The sequence below is a fragment of the Ostrinia nubilalis genome, chromosome 17 (genome assembly GCF_963855985.1).
Source record: "Ostrinia nubilalis chromosome 17, ilOstNubi1.1, whole genome shotgun sequence".
NCBI classification, from domain to species: domain Eukaryota; kingdom Metazoa; phylum Arthropoda; class Insecta; order Lepidoptera; family Crambidae; genus Ostrinia; species Ostrinia nubilalis.
The window spans coordinates 10,015,175-10,032,855 of NC_087104.1; the positions used below are offsets into that span (position 1 = coordinate 10,015,175).

The following is a 17,681-nucleotide window of genomic DNA, read 5'->3' on the forward strand; positions in this document are numbered from 1 at the left end:
ATACGTCATTGAAAGATCCATTGAAAGCTACAGAAGCAGCACATTGAAACAAATGAATTCTGATAACCTACGTGCTCGTAACTTTCATATCTAGATGTGCTAATAAGGTGTGATATACTTTTTCTTTGAGGTGGCTTAATACAGTCCTCGGGGACCAAAGCCCACGTAGAAATTGACGTGTTCACGGAATGTTCCCACGATTCGGCAATATTCCATAATTTTCTTACTCCCATATGAATTTTTATCTCTCCTCGAGGGTATATAATTCAGTCTCTTTCAGGGAGAAAATTGGACGGAGTGGGATCATAAAAATGCGGGGGAACAGTTCGTCACGACACGAAACGTTCGAAACAACTTGTATATTTTGCACCAATAGAAGCTGACAATTTGAACAAAAAGACATGAAAGAGAGATTAATTTTGTCTCTGAGCGTTATTTCACTAAGTAACAAAATCAGGGATGTTAAGGATATGAAGTTTCGGTTATGGACACGGATATTAGAATAATATTATACCGTTTTTGGTTACGGTTACGTATATGAAATCATTTCGGATTATCCGAAAGTTTCGGATAATTTCGGTTACGGTTTTAAAAATGTTAAATTCCGATAGTTTCAGTTACGGTTACTTACTCATAATCACTAGATTAAACAACTCGGTATCAATGTTATTCGGTTTTATTTGTTACAAAAGTGTATGTTTCAATTGGTGCAGACTTTCGTGTAATTTCTGTTTTATTTTCTCTGCTTTGAGCAACGGTGAGTCTTTGCTATTCAAAAATTTAACATGTTGCTAGTACAGTCAGCAAAACTATGTTAGTTCTTTTAAGGATGAAGTTTTATTTTCAGTTATAAATTAAATCGTACCAAGATAGTTAACATTCAATAATATTTTGATCACAATTTATTATGAAATTAGGGTCATTTCTTTTTAAAAATTATTTTACAAAACATAGTTTGCATATAACTCTATGGTTGAACCTTCCCGTGCCTGCTTCTATTCCAAATTGCCGTTAAGTCTGGCGATGGTGACGTTACGTTAACGAGTTGACGTCATTACGTCACGGTAATGACGTTGCGGCTTCTTCATGGCGGCGGGGCATTTTTGGGAAGGGCATTTTGCTGAGTGCGACAAGTGATTTAAGGCTTAAGTGATGGTAGTTATTTCAGGATAAATAACAAACAAAATAATAATTATTAATACAATTTATTCAGATGAGTAATATTATAGATCCATAATAATAGAACAGAAAGAGAGATTTTTTCAAGATTTAAAAATCAGAATTATTCAAGCCTGCAATATTAACCTAACCAAACTATGACACAAGTAATCCTACTATCCTACTATATCCTACTATAATATTATAAATGCGTAAGTTTGGATGTCTGGATGTTTGTTACTCTTTCACGCAAAAACTACTGAACGGATTAAGTGCTACTGACAACGCCACTCTTGTGGCGGAGTTTTGGGCTGACGCTGTGTGTGTTTGTTGTCGACACGAAAAGAATAAGAAGAACGGATTTTGTTGCAGTTTTGTTTGTTTGTTATGCCGATCTATGACACTAAATTTCACGCAGGTGAAGTCAAAAATATTTGATTACTTGTGTATAAATGTACTTGTCTTATGTGTCTTATATTAAGACACTGTGTTGGACCATTTTAAACACTCCTTGGAATCGAACCCAAAACCTCCTAGTTGCATTAATTTACTACTCCACGTTCACGAACACGATAACACAGTTACAAAATAATAAAATAAGAAACATCTCAGATGACGCGTACCTTAATAGCTGTCACAGAACCTGACTTTCAAAGTTAATAAATATCACTTTCAAAGTTAGGCCATACACCACCCAGGGGGTGGTACAGGTCACCCCACTGTGACAACTTTGAATTTCAGCTTAGAGCCTTTTCTCAATACATTATAAGTTGCTGTATAGGTACTCGTACATACGCCCGTATTCACAAACATTACAATGAGGTCTCACAGTGCGCGTGGACGCACGGGGACACACGAACCAATCACAGAGCTGTATTTAACGCTGTGCGTTCGATTTGCTGCTTCACTTAAGCAAGCATCGTTTGTGAATACTGGCGATAGTTTGCAATATCACTAGTCTTATTAATTACTAGCGGCCGCCCGCGACTTCGTACGAGTGGATCCCGTTTTACCCCCTTAGGGGTGGAGTTTCGTAAAATCCGTTCTTAGCGGATGTCTGTCTACTTTAAGGAACCTACCTGCCAAATTTCAAGTTTGTGGGTGTTATAGTTTCTGAGATTTCGTGATGAGTGAGTCAGTCAGTGAACTTTCGTTATTTAGATTGATAGTCTAACTTCACCCCGCGGCTTTGCCTGTTTAGGTTTCGATATAGCCTATACTCATGTATGTAGTTAGTAGGTATTAATTAAATATTATAAGTATTTTCGTACTAAACTTTACTGACCTTACTTCATGGACGAAGTACGAGTAAAAATAACCCATGGCAGAAGAAAACGTGAAGAATTTAAATATAAACTTGGCATTATATTTAATTAGCTAATGCTGTTTAATATTCTGTTGTTACGAGTATATTGTAAGGGGAACCGCAACTAGTAGAGAATATGGGCAGTTTTTAAAATATCGATATGCCTGTTGGGTATGTAAGAAACTACCACAGTAATGGCGATTTTTAACGCGCGGTTTATAAATTGTATAAGATATAGGTACTTAAGGTTGGTATTTCGGGACTTGATTTTTTTTGTAGCAGATGACCTAAAAAAATACTAGCTTTACATGGCGTCATTTTATATAGCGCAAGTCCCATATTGAGCAAAACTTTTTGGTAGGTACCTACTACGGGTATCAGAAAACGACTAGATACTGCTGTACTTATGTCTGTATATCAGATTATAAAACTTTTTGTAATAAAAATTCATTCAGAGTGTTTGTGAGTGATGTTAGGACCCTCCAGGTATATTATGTCATTCGTGACTCTATTTTGCCAACAAATTATTATCGATAAAATCGGCGGTTTAGTCACATCACTACGTCCTTGTTTAAAAAACTAATTAAGAACTTTACGTCTGTTGTGGGTAGTCTAGGTCACGGTGAGATCGCAATATAATCTAGTACCTACTCTTACATTATTATGACCTGGGTAAGAACCAAACCCACGTCGTTTCGCTAATCGACTGCAATTAAAATTTTAAATTAAATTGATGTGCCACCTCTTCCTCCTTCAGCCTCAAATAAATTAGAGAGGGTGATGTTCTTAAAGTGGGGACTGAATGACCTGTTGATGATAATTTGGTGGTGATTGTGTCTGTCTCTACCATTGTTAAAAATACAGCACTGTGAGTGTATCAGGCGCAGATATCCCTATCCTTATCGGGACACTTGTGTCAAAGACACTAAAGCCGGGTACTCATTAGCGAGCTGTAACCGTAACCGTTGCATGCACTGTAACCAAAAAACATAGTGTGTACGTGGTTCGCTAACCTCCGAAAAATCTACAAACTTTAAGCCGGCTTAACGCGAAAGACATTTCGCGCAAGTGTACCAGATCCGTCCCTATCGCCAGCAGTATCCTTCTAAGGGTCCTCGCCCACGGCGACTTTTTCAGACAGCATCGCTACTAACGCGTGTTAGTCGCATTTGCAACGCACTACAGAATTGAAGTGAAGCCAACGCGCTAGGTACTAACGCGCTACAGCAGCGCGACTGTATCGCTACAAAGTCGCCGCGGGCGAGGGCCCTTAGTCGTAGGGTTCTGTTGGCGGTTTTTGATTTATCTGCACATGCTTTTATCTTTTGTATAAAGTGGTTCTGCACATCGCTATAACACTGTAATAATAAGTGCAGTGTAAAGAGCATCTCTTCTATATTCACATCTAAAAGCATTTTTAGGGGAGGCGCTAGCCAAAAGATAGCTTTTATGACTGTATAACAATGTGAATACACCTTTATATCTCCGCTTGGCTCCACCTCACGTACGCGGAAGGGATTGTGTTACAGAAATTGTAATAATTGGCAGGAGTACAGACGGGTTTTACTTTGTTAGTTGTCTTACGGCTATTTTATTACTTGGTTTTTAAGTGTTGTTGTTAATATGACACTAAACATGCGTATAATTTCAGAATGGAGCTCAAAAAAGACGACCGCAAAACGGCTAGAGTACCTTCTGTACTCGCCACTCTGCCCGGTGAAGCTGGAAAAGCTCTTCAAGCAACCAGCGGGCGTCCCTTAAAAAAAATCGATTGAATTTCAAGAAAAGATTCCCCAGTTTTGTACTATGATGCACCGAAATCCTGTAATGTTGAAATGACACTAAAGTGATTCTAGACTCTAGACTAGACTCATGCCTGAAAAGCCCTAAAAATGTTAATTTGTATTTTTATGTATTCATCACCACTGTGCACTGACTAACAGACGACAGCATATTTATCAGACTACATTTTTGTTGCACAATGGCATTTAATAAAATATAATATGCACACACACTGAAACAGTCGGAACTATGAAGCCGATTTTATATGAAAATATCGATCGTAAAGGGAAAATGATAGGAATAAAAATTGATTTTTTAGGTTTAATCTAAGCTAAACCGGCGTTAAAAACGATTTCTAACACTTGAAAAAAAAGGTTTTTTAAGTCCTGCCGCCATAGTGCCCCCATCGATTCAGTCTAACCGTATTGTAGATTCGTTCAATTCCACTAGTACTGGTAATAAAATAATGAGAGCATCAGATTTGTTGCAAATTGACACCTATAACAGCTACATAAAATGCCACAATGTTGAGCTTGATGTACCGTCCACAACTCCACACATTCGTTCATTCCGCAGGCAATAGAATGATGAATGATCACAAGATACCAATCGTTCATTCGCTTGGCTGCGAGAGAGCTCCGTCTGTTATCGCGGCATGCCTTCACCTGTGTGCCAATGTTGAAAATTTTAGGCGCATTGCACACTAGCACTGCAATTTTAATTTTTTTTTGAGCTTACTAAAGACACTTGACTCGTGTGTATTAATATGGTTTTATGTTATAGAATAAGAAAACAATCTAAAGATTATTAGTAGCATTACTATTATAACAATTAACATTAAAAAATGCACAAAGTAATTTACAGCTGAAAAACACAGACCACGAATTTTGTAATTATTATTAGTACGAGTTGTCACTTTTAACAAAAATTACGCACATTAGCAACCTTTCAAGAAGTAGGTACGTAGTACTACTGTACACTTATTAATAGTTCATTCATAAAAACATATTCAATGAACTCCCAAGGTTCTCTTTCACGTAAAAATCTCTCTCAATCATCATTTACAAAATATTTGGAACGAAGGTGGTTCTCTCCCATCGTAAACTTAACATTTATTTGCGGTTACTTGCGTTTTAACGATGTTTTTCGACGTCAGTTAACGTACTTCCTCAGTTTGTAACACCTGTGGGCGCGAGAAGTAGGTCATTCGCGTCTATAATGTGTACCGCGCCTTACGTCATCGTGGAAAGCGCGCGTTGTTTTTCTCTGAAGTACCTATTTGGTTCTTCATAAAGGACTAACTGATATTGCACGTAAGGGAAATGACAGAAAGTCTTTTATGAAGTGACATGTGAGCCATTTAGGGGAAATCGATCGAGTGGGAGTTTTATTTATTACTTTTGATAATATTCGACAAGTATTGTCATACTTAAATAGCAGTTTGGCTATAATGAAAAGTAAGTACTCGAAAAAAGTTTTGGACATAATCAATATTAAAAAAGAGACTTAATAAAATATGATAAAAATACCTAAGTGATGTCTTTTTAAATTACTAAAATAATCTCCAAACCAGAAGATTAAAGGTTAGAGTATTAAAGTCGACATTCCTTAAAAGATTCCTAATCCGCATTATAAAAACAGTACAAAATTTTATCTCAATGACATCGTCTTACTCCCTTGACAATTTTCAACAATGACAAGCGAAAGCCTTCAGAAAATGTCCCCTACCCTCCTCAATAGGGGAGGTGGGGGGTGAATCTACCGAGCAACAGGTAAAATTCGGGTTTTGAGACGCTTTATCAACTGAGATAAAGATTTTTTTAAATAGCGGAGTAAATAAAATAATGCGTAAGCGCGTTTCCTCTTAGACTTATCGTTTCTTGTCGTTAGATGATGTGATGGAGGTAAAGGCAGACGTAACTATCATCTTTATCATCAAATCATACCTATATTTAATTTTTCTGAGTGTTAGAGTATGTATAGTGATCTAGACACGCGGCAGCGTGTCAAGCCAAATTCAAGCAAAGGATTGAAATATACATGGCCTGTATCTCACCTGATGGAAGTTGATTGAATGTTGTTATGGCGACAGACTTAGATAAGATAAGTACCTAGATAAGACTCAGGTAGAACAAGCCTTTAACCAAACCGAGCAGAATATCTTGCTCCCGATGGGAATCGAATCCGCAACCTCTCTGTCAGTTGTGTCAAAATACATTGTGGAGTCGACTTCAGCCCCAGTAAGGTAATAACTAAAATGTATCACGCTAACTGTACAGTCGTTAAAAGTAAATGAACGTGTGTTAGCCAGGTACGAGCACATTAGACTATCAAGTTTGTTACAAATTCGCTCTTATTCCCTCAACATAAGATGCTATAGTTTACCTTGATGCGCGTTTCTCTACAATTTATCGGACTTCCCGTAGATAATGGCCGACTTGGGGCTTAGGGTAGTTTTCCGCTATTTCTTAAATGGTTTTAGTTTTTCCCGCAGCAACATATGCGGCTAATGTGTTAATAATAAGGCCAGAGTTCACAAAAGTACACAAAAATGGCCGAATAAGATACAAAAAGATGTTTACTAATTATGTTTGTCTACGTTAAATTTCAGTTTGTCTACGTTATTGTGCGTATTGCGATCAAAAATATAATTTTATTTTATATCAAAACATGACCACACAAAATTTCATACCTACCCCATTTCACTTTTATTTCAAGTTTTATTTTGAGCGAAAATAGAAAAGTTATTTCAGGTCACAATAAAAAGGATAAAAACGTATCCAACCCCGGTAAATCGCAAAAATACATGAATAAAAAAGTCGTGTTACAGACATACACAAACACAAATCGCAAACATGTCGCAACAAGAGAAATTTATATGCACGTGAATATAATAAATTCGACACAGGTGCGGTGAATGGGCACAAAAACACATATTATCTGAAGAATACGCGAATGCAGGACGAAATGGCCGATTTTCATTAAAAATGAAAAGGATTTAGCGGTACGTTTGGTTTGAAAACTTTATTGCAGGAACAAATTACGGCAAAAAGAATAATATTTACTGTTAACCATTAAATTAACTTTATTCTGCCTTCTGCTGTCTTTCCTGAATACTACAATCCGGGCCTTTTCAAGGCGAGAGTGAATAGGTACTTACAGGGCAGATATACCATCCTAGACTGCTCACTTAACACCAGGTGCGATTGCGGTCAAATTATTCATGAATTTTTTTTATGCTTGTCATGCATAAAAAAAATTCATGAATACTAAAACATTCTTGAAACAATTTTCCTATGAATATTTAAAAAATTAAAATTAAAATCATTTCAATAAACAGAAGCAGAAACTAATAAATTACCAACCGTCTTAAAACGACGACGATTAAAAGCTTCTCCACACATGTTAAGCACACATATCCAAAGATCTAAAGCATGCATTAGTATTACAGTGGAAAAAATAGAGACATTAAATAAATTAATAGTGTCGAGATGAAAGTATTAACTGACTAGAGCTGTGCCTGCGACTTCGGACGCGTGAAAATAGTTTGAATAATATTTCCCGTTTTTGCAACATTTTTCTTTACTGCTCCTCTATTGGCTGTAGGGTAATGTTTCCCTACTCGGATGCCTTCCTCGATAAATGGGCTACCCAACAAAAATATTTTTAAACAAACTTACACATTTTAATTACTTAGTAGGATTAAATGGATAAAGACGCATGCGCACTTGTTTTGAGTGTAAACTGTTCGAGAATGTATTCATGGCTTTACGACTTTCCCGCGTTGTGGCCGAGTTTAGTGTTCTAGCCACATCTTCTAATCATGATTGTGACATACAGGCGTTTAGTTTGCCAAGCGTTAGGTATTTCATTTGAAAAAATTATTTTTTACAACTTGTATTTTCCGTTCGAAAAGTGTCTGTAGTCCAAAAGTACTTAAAAAAATACTGATTTTATTTTAGTAAGTAATTTTTATTTTTTGTAATAAGAAATTTAACTTACCCTATTTTATGTTTGTTTCAGGTGGTGATAGTGATAAGGTAAAATAACCCACGTATTTGTTTTTTTCCCTTCTCCCACAATTTACATCTTAAACATGTTACAAGTACCTGTTACTATTACCAAAGCTAAAAGTTCCTACCAATCAGCGCCGCGGCGTCTCAAAGGCACAACTATTATGCCATTTGCTGTAGGTCGTTTCAAACACTGTATACCAGTTCTAGGACAAAGTATGAACTCTTAGATGTTCGACAGCCGTGAAGGCTGTGTGTCCAACCGCAAAAGATAGAGTCCGGCTGCAAATTTTCATGGAAACCATTACGCCCGGGGCTCTCCGCTTTTATTATTTTAATTACGTTCCCCGCTACATGAAACATGGTGCTTGCAGACGTAGTCGGCCATAGTTAAATTGAACAGTAAAACATGCTCAATCTATTCCAATATTATAAAGATTTGATAGTTGGTTTATTTGTATTGAATAGGCCAGAACCAAAGTGACTGTGACATAGCCGTCAGAATCGCTAAAATCAAGTGGCAGTGGGCGGGGCACATAGCTCGTAGGGCTGATGGCCGCTGGGGCAGGAAAGTTCTTGAGTGGCGACCACGAGCCGGAAGACGTAGCGTGGGCAGGCCTCCCACTAGGTGGATCGACGATCTGGTGAAAGTCGCGGGAGGTGCCTGGATGTGAGCGGCGCAGGACCGGTCTTTGTGGAAATCCTTGGGGGAGGCCTTTGTCCAGCAATGGACGTCTTTCGGCTGAAACGAATGAAGACTACGAAACTACTGAAAAGATTTGAAAAATTCTTTCACTATTAGAATCCTACATTATTTCTGATAAACACAGGTTTTTCCAACAAATAAGACTTTCTATTTTAGTTGAAATAAGACTTTGTACACGGAGTGGATTACTACTAACATTTTGCGTGTGTACGAAAATGTTTATTTGAAAAACATTCACTGAACTCGTTGGCTGTTAGATTGGTGTGTTCTATCTGTCAAATATTTGACCAAAATGGGTTCCTGAAATTGTGAAATTATACAATTTCAGTAACATTTTATAGCCTTAAGTCAATGTACCTATGTTTTAAAAGTAGTTTTACATTATCTCGCTAAAACTGTGGTAGCCATAATGAAGGGTTGAAACAAAAAAATAATCTTGGTTACGCGGTACCTACCTAATTTTGAGAAAAGGGCCGAGAAGTTTTACTACTTATTTTTACTATGCTGCTTCTCTGAGTATTCTGCATTAGAGAAATTGTATTTGTCCTCAGAAAAGGGTGGTTTTGGTTTCATAAAGGTCCTTTTCTTAAATTATCAAAACGAAACGTTGGAATATCAACCTGTACTTAGATGTCTGTCAGTTTGTTTCAGCTTCTTTAAAGGAAATGTTTTATTTTAGTTCGAGTAACGCTAAGGCGGTTATCACACTGCGCCGCGCTCCGCCGCGGAGCGCGTGATTGTCATATAAAAAATCACGCGCGCGGACGCGTTGTCAGTTGTGTTGTCAGTGTGAAGTGCCGCGCGTGTTTTCTATACAATTACAAACTGAGGTACTTGCATACAATGATCAAATCTGTCGCCCCGCGCTCCGCGGCGGAGCGCGGCGCAGTGTGATAACCGCCTAAAGTAGTCGTAGTGTAGTGTTTTGTTTAATATTTTGCAAGTGTAGGTTGTAACATCTAAGGTCACATTATTTTTCAACAAAAAGTCTATAAAATTTTTGATAAATACCTAATTTAACGAAATATTCAGCAAGTATCAGATAATAACTAGATATAAAGACATTAAAATAAATAATAAAATTCAAAAAAATAAGTAATATTGCCAAAAAGTCTTTTAAATTATCACACGACTGATATAGGTAGGTACCATATTACTGTTCATAACAAATTTAAACTTAAAGGTGATGTGCAGATTTCATGACTACATAGCATAATTTTCTTAAATCTCTCTTTCAAAGTTTCTAACAAGAATAGAATCTAGCGTAGAAGCTGCATATTTAATCAATGTATCCCAAAGTAGAGTATAGAGAAACTTCCTGGAAAAAGAGCTTTCAGAAAACTTACTTCTAAATAAATAAAAGTGCTTACTGACTCGTCCACTCACTTCCCATAAAATATTACTTAGGACCTGTGCAAAAGTTATTTTGTTCATAAGTAGTATATCTGCGTCTTTCCGTTCTATACATAGCCAGAACGCAAGGGTGTGAAACTAATCGAGTATAGTTTGGAGATGACTTTATTTACTAAGCTCCTCCAAACTATACACGACCAGTACGCATATGCTGCGTACTGCTCGCGTATACTTTGTAGTGACTTAGGTCAATTATCTTACTCCAAAATATACATCGCCAGTACGCATACGGACTAATCATGTATGTATTGTAATAAGTGCGTGATTACAATTTATACGCGAGTAGTTGCATGCTAGTCATTTTGACTTATTGACCTCTCTTTCTATTACTTATTAATTCATATCTGCGTGTCTACTTTAAACATTGAATCATCTTTCGACACGTGTCATTGTTTTGATAAAGGATTTTTTGGTGTTTCTTATTCTGCCATAGAAAAGATATTTGTTTTGGGGCTGATATTTCACCAATTGTCGTAGGTATGGAAATATGTCAAAATGATTTTATTCTTGAGATAAAAGTTAATAAATAAAATAAATAAAAGGAAGGATATTTATTTATTATTTAAAATAATAAAAAAATATCCTTAGACATTTTACACTGCGCTTCTAGTCCCAAACTAAGCAAAGCTTGTACTATGGGTACTAGACAACGGATATAAACATACTTAAATACTTTTTTTTGTAAATACGTACTTATTATACATAGAAAACACCCAGTCCAATACAAACAAATATGTTCATGCACACAAATGTTTGTACTGTGCGGGAATCGAACCCGCTACCTCCGGAATAGTAGTCCGTTTCGAACCACTACACCAAACGGCCGACAATACAAACCTAGCATTTGAAGTCTCGCATAATATTGTATTTAATGCACGTTGAACTTTCTTCTCTCACTCTCTCTCATTTTAATTAAATTGTTATTTAATTTGAAATCTACCTAATCAATTTAATTTCAAAAACCACTTACAATAGTGTTAAAAATCTAGATTTATTATAGATTCAGTAAAATAATAATATTTTATGTAATAATATCAAATAAATGTGATTTTAAATATAGTTCCATATTTTACTGAATTTTACTAAATCAATATCAACTAAACACACTCTAGTCAAGTGTAAGTGGTGTAGTAGAAACTAATCGAGTATAGTTTGGAGATGACTTTTTTTACTAAGCTCCTCCAAACTATACACGATCAGTACGCAAAATTCGTGTATAGTTTGGAGTCACAGACGTACAAACAGGCACTACAAAATATACACGAGCAGTTTCCTATGGGTGCGTTCTGGCCATGTATAGAACGGAAAGACGCAGTATATCTACTTAGTTTGTGGAAGTTTATTGAATAGTAGGTATTTTAGTGGCAATAAAATATGTAAGAATGACTGTTAGTGTTTTCTCTTTTGTACATTATGAAGCTTACAATGTTAACTCAGTGAAATATGTCAATTTTCATTATTGGTACTTGATACGGAAATAACTCAGTCATTTACCTTTTCACGCTTAACTACTGAACCGATTTAGATATACACGCGGGGAAGGATAAAAGTTAGTGTGAAATACATAAGGGTTGATGTCCTTTTACTATGCTACATGCCTTGTTAGTAGCTTGTATACTTGTATAATGTACGAGTATGTAAATAGACTGAAATTCATGCGGGCAAGTGCTGGGCAAATGTTGCTGAAAAACACATTATTATGTAGTCGTAGGTTGATGTGCTTTTACTATGTTACATGCTTTGTAAATAGCTTATACTTGTATATGTTACCCATCGTGGCATCCCTAGTGATAGCCGAAGTGTTATGTGACATCAAAGTGGTTTTATGTGCACTAACCGAGACACCCAACATGTGAAGTTCATTAGAATGATTTATCACCTTGTTGTTCTAATAAAAACACACGCACGGAAATCTTTCGTATTTGTTAAAGTTTATCTAACTACTTACTCGTATACAGTTAGTTGCTTTTGGAAAACCAAATTGTTTGTTAGACCAGGCCTGTTCATCTCCGCGAGCTTACATCGAAAATAAAACAAGCACGATGGCACCCTACAGGATTACTATTCGACAAGGCCTCACATACGAGCGAGCATTGACTCACGCACGCGTATTCTTGTGTATGATGGAAAAAAATAAAGAAAGTGGTGTACTAAATACTGTGCAGTATTTAACTGCCTAAATAATAATAAAAACACAGAATGTACTTTTTAAGTTGCTTGAAGACACTGAGAGGTAAATAAGTGTTAAATATTATTCATGATAATTCATGCATAATCATGTATTTCCTCCGCCATTTTCTGCAGTTTGGCACCTCACCACGTCACACATCATTTTACCGAAGTCAGCCCTATGGCTTCGGCGCAGTACCGTTCACTGACGTTTGTCAACAAAATGGTGCTTGACTCTTAAGACAAGCTAAATTACACCATATTGTTAATGAATAATACTTTCGCGAAGTAAACCTTCTGTACGTAGTACTTATTATTATTCTGTGGTTAGACTAGTTCCAGTATATCACCCAGGTGATTAAATTGGACTTCAGCATGGGTGATCAATAAGGAGACCAAAGTATCGCCAGGAGTCTGGTGGTCAAAGTGAAATAGGCCAAAGGTGGAAGTAGTAGTACCTAGTAGTAGAGGTAATAGAAATAATAATAAAAAAAGATCTTTCTGCCTACATTTGCCTGTATAAATATAAATATTTTACCTCTTTCACTCAGCGAGGGTGAGGACAGAGGGGAAGCTCAATAAGTAGAGCGACAGATCGCGACAGCTCCCTTACGAGTAGGAGCAATGTACTGGAGTTCATGAAAGTTTATACAGTATTGATTTGAATGTGTACATTAAGACTATGTTTAAGTATGTTGATATGTTGCAAATTAAAAACAAACATGAAAAGTTCTTATACTCGTAGATACATAGTGTGTAATGTGTGTAGCAGAACGAAACTTGGTTCAATATAAACATAGATTGGGGTTTTTGATAGATTGAATTTCAAAACTTTAAGGTCCATGCACACCACGTTTTTTTTCAGGCGCCGTCGACGTGCGTTTTACGATGATGGGTTTGAAGTACTGTTGATTTTTCTGCTCCCCTGCATGGTTACATTGATTGAAGATCATCGCGAACACAACGCGTTCCATAAGTTTAAAACGCGCGTCGACAGCTCCTGAAAAAACGTGGTGTGGATGCGCCCTTATGTATATTATAAATGACGTCAGCCAGCAAGGGTCACGGTACAAAAGTAAAGGTAAATATACTATTTTCGTTGGAGCGCTCTCTCGGTTCAGGTTAATTTGGCTTGTTTCACTAATGGTACATGCCTTTTAATAAACGTACCGGATTCCTGGAGGAAAATGTTTTATTTTCTGTTTTTAAGATGGACAATTTTTGACGTGACCAAGCTTTATCTTGCTGGGATAAAAATATGATTAAAAACTTACAAGGCTTGATGCGACAACTTGATTTGTTATCTCTATGATCTAGCCCAGTGGTTCTTAACCGGTGGTCCGTGGACCACTGGTGGTCCCTGTAGGCATTCCAAGTGGTCCACGAAGACATTGTAATAAACAAGTGATGTGAATTGTGACGTGATGAGTCGAGTCAACACAATGCAAACGGCGGAGGTACAGACACAGTGGGCGAGAATTCGACCTCCCCTTTCATAGGATTCTGAAAAAAAAAGTGGTCCCTGGCAAGACAGAAATTTGGTAAAACGGTCCCTCGTGACTTAAAGGTCCACTAAGGTGACCTAAAGAACCACTGATCTAGCCAATCAAACCCTATGCAGTTGCATGAGTCCGCGGTAAGAATTGATTTCTATTGTGTCTTGATTGGCTGGTGCTTGAAGGGCTAGAGAACTAATTATTTGATTACTTTATGCCTCTTTTTACCCGACTACGCGACGCAAAGGAGTGGTATTGTGTTTATTTAAAAAGTGAGTCTCCTGTATACGTTTCAAAATGTTACAAAGGGGGAAATGGCAATTCTTCACAGAAATGGAGTTCTACGGACGATAGCACTTCAAGGTTAACACTGCAGCAATTTTCCTTTCTATGTGTTATTTTATTAATTTATTACTTTTAGCTTACGGTCTCGTTCACCATCTCTGAGTAAAGTGTCAAGTAGAAAGAAACCATGACACCGACAAGACTGTGGATAAAACTTTAACGCTAAAATACCTACTTCTCACTTTTACTTGCTTAATTAATTTATTAAATATTAACAAAACTATAACTATAAGGTTTAATAAATGTACCTATACATGTATGGAAGAGCGGACCCTCCAAACCCAGGCATTTTTTGCTTAAACGGGGGTTCCTCCAATCTACTTATTAAATCAAGAAACCTTCAAGGATTTTTTTTTACTTGCATAATAGTGTTAATTAAGAAATAAAGAACTCTCGGAGATCGTGAAAGAGGCCCTCATTCTGTCGAAAACATCTGAATAATCAAATACATCAACAATTTTTCCCAAACGTTTCTTCGCAACAAAATGATCTTTTAATCAAGCAACAAGCGTATGTTTGCTCAAAGATTAGCTCGGTATGAACGTTCAAGGTCAATAAACAATCTTCGACCTTCCTCCCCGATGTTTGGATATAAAATTGAACGAAAGCTAATCGTTTCCGCGGTAGCCGTGTAAACACGGTTCTCTCGAAACTCGTTCATTGGGGATATTAATTTACGGGAAAATTTAGGACACGGTTTTGCTGGAAGCGTTAAAATTGTACTTACAACACATCAGACCATAAGTTTTGTTGAAAAATAGTACCTATTACAACTAAACCGCCTCTGTGGTCTAGTGGTAAGATCACCTGCTTCAGACGCAGAGGTCCCGGGTTCGATACCCAGTGGGGGCAGATTTTTCTGTTCGGTTTGGTTGGTAGGGCTTGTTCTAAGTCCGCCTGGCTAGCTACCACCATCTTACCTAAGTCTGTCTGTCGCCATAACAACAATGTTAACAGCATTGTTGTGTTCCTGCAGTTAGAGGTAAGATAGCCAGTTCCTCTCTGATTGAGCATTCCGAGTGAAGCTCGCTTCCACCTTCGGCCTGATCATCACTTACCATCAGGTGAGATACAAGCCAAGAGCTTCGAAGTAAGTGTTTACCTTAATGTGCCGTCGTCTGTACAGCTCCCATTCGAAATGATACGCGTTTGGTTTGAACGACGACAAGCTAGAGCTTCGGATACTTATTGCTGCAATGATATCAATCAACTGCATCGTAATCCATACTAATATTATAAATGCGAAAGTTTGTATGGATGTCTGGATGTCTGGATGCCTGTTGATGGATGTAGTGACAAACTAAATGCCACGAGGGAGAAGCCGCGGGCAAAAGCTAGTAATAAATAATCTACTAACTAATATAATACCTTAACATGAATTACCTTCAGTGGTATTCAAACCCGCGACTTGGTGAACCAAGCTACCCACGAAGGCGGCCTTAATATTAAAAGCTTATACTAAATCCATCAGTTAACCATCCTCCATTAACATTTTCCGAGTCCATTTTTATATGTATGAGGATTTGTCTTATCCAGAGAGTAATATACGGTGCACGGTGCGTGTTAGTCATACATTTCCATTATACAAAATACGACTGTATTTGCTATAGTACAAGGTTTATTTTCCAGCAGTGCTGCATGGCAGCTGCTGCTTTGACGTCACGTCAGTTTATCAGTCAGTCATAATTATCGAAATACGAGGTTTAACGGCGTTGTTAATAGATGAGGTATTTTTAGGCGGGTAATCGTACATTGTTTACACTTATTTGTATCCAACATAGTTGATAGAGATAAAACCACTCCCCAGTCCGTAGGACGTTGCTTGAACGTTAAAATAACTTGGAAAAACGTGGCAAAGGAATCCAGCACCACAGATTACATATCAGTTTGTTGTAAAATGCTAAATGTAAAAAAAGAACTGAAACTGAATAATGTCTCAAACTCCATAAAAAAGTATAAAAAAAATCGATGAAATCGTAAATATATTTTTAAATATTCTTCTTTTACTTATATTGTTCTCAAAAACATACTGGCAGGTTTTTAAAAGAATTTCTCGATTGTTTGTTTTTAATAAAAGACAACTTTATGGCGTGCGCAAACTCAGCCAGTGTCAATTAATGAATTAAATTGAATTCATTAAAATTTCAAAACATAAAATTTTTATGTTTAGGTTCAGTTTTTTCAAATAAATTTTACGTCATAGAACGATGTCATTTGACCGCTGATTAAATGTAAATAGTGTTACATTTTGGTGTCAATAGAAGGTCAATTTGTTGTCTTTGGCAGCGTTATGCTAAAAATATGCTGTTTACTATTACCCAGGCCAAATCAGGGGCTTAATTGAGCTAATATTAATTTAAAATTGCCGCTTTCTTTCACACTAATAACATGCATTACCAAATAATGACTCTACATTTCCTCATAAATTACTCAAGCGCGCTACAAATTCAAATAAACCGGCACTAAAACAACAAACAGGTAATGTTTGCAAAATATGCCAGTTTTAATGTAGCCCCTGAATAAACCGCGGCCTCTAAATCGTAGACTAAATAATCATGACTTGCTTTCATATAACAACGGTACAGTCAGCGTCAAATAAATCCACTCTCAAACAGTTGACACTCAAAGTTGCCAAAAAGTTCGCTACACGTCTTTGTTACAATAGCGAGAAAGAAAGAAAAATCATTTAATTTGGTACCAAAGGGTATTTGACACCATCAATCAACGTACGTGCCGCCGTACTTTTTAAAACTGCCAAAACGGGACTCCCGTAGATTTTATGGCAATACAAGCCTGTGACTATTTTGTCAACTCAATTAAACTACTTTTTTCAATAACAATGCAACCAAAAGTCTTAATTTACAGGTAATTAAAAATTAATGAAGTTTTTAAGACCAGAATGAAGTGTCTTTTTAAAAAAGTGGTAATTTCGAATTATTGGGGAATGGTGTCAAAAGTCTATTGGAATAAGATGTACTACTTTTCCCCAATTGGGGTGTCACGAGCTATTTGACGCTGACTGTACATAGTGGAAAGTTTTCAGACTATCATCATCTCTAAGATAAATTATCTATCATGTTAATAATCGACCCACGTCAGTCCACTTCTAGGTATCGGCAGTTCCCATAATCCATATTTTAGTCCATATTTTCAAAATATTTATACATTTCCAGGAACTTTCTTTACAATATGTATTTTTTTTAGATAGCGCTGATTATATTAGATCTAGATTAATTGTATTCCTAAATGACGACCCTTAGTTTCCAAATCTTTGATTCTTCTGATCAATTTCG

The 17,681-nt window shown here is 36.7% G+C and overlaps 1 protein-coding gene across 1 annotated transcript in view; it reads left to right on the forward strand.

The window, feature by feature from the left end:
* LOC135080246 (uncharacterized) overlaps positions 1–17,681 on the forward strand; it is a 241,271-nt gene that overhangs the window by 47,890 nt on the left and 175,700 nt on the right. The window contains exon 2 of the mRNA XM_063974930.1: positions 8,270–8,286. The gene's annotated coding sequence lies outside the window, so the exon portion shown is untranslated. The remainder of the gene's footprint in view (positions 1–8,269; positions 8,287–17,681) is intronic.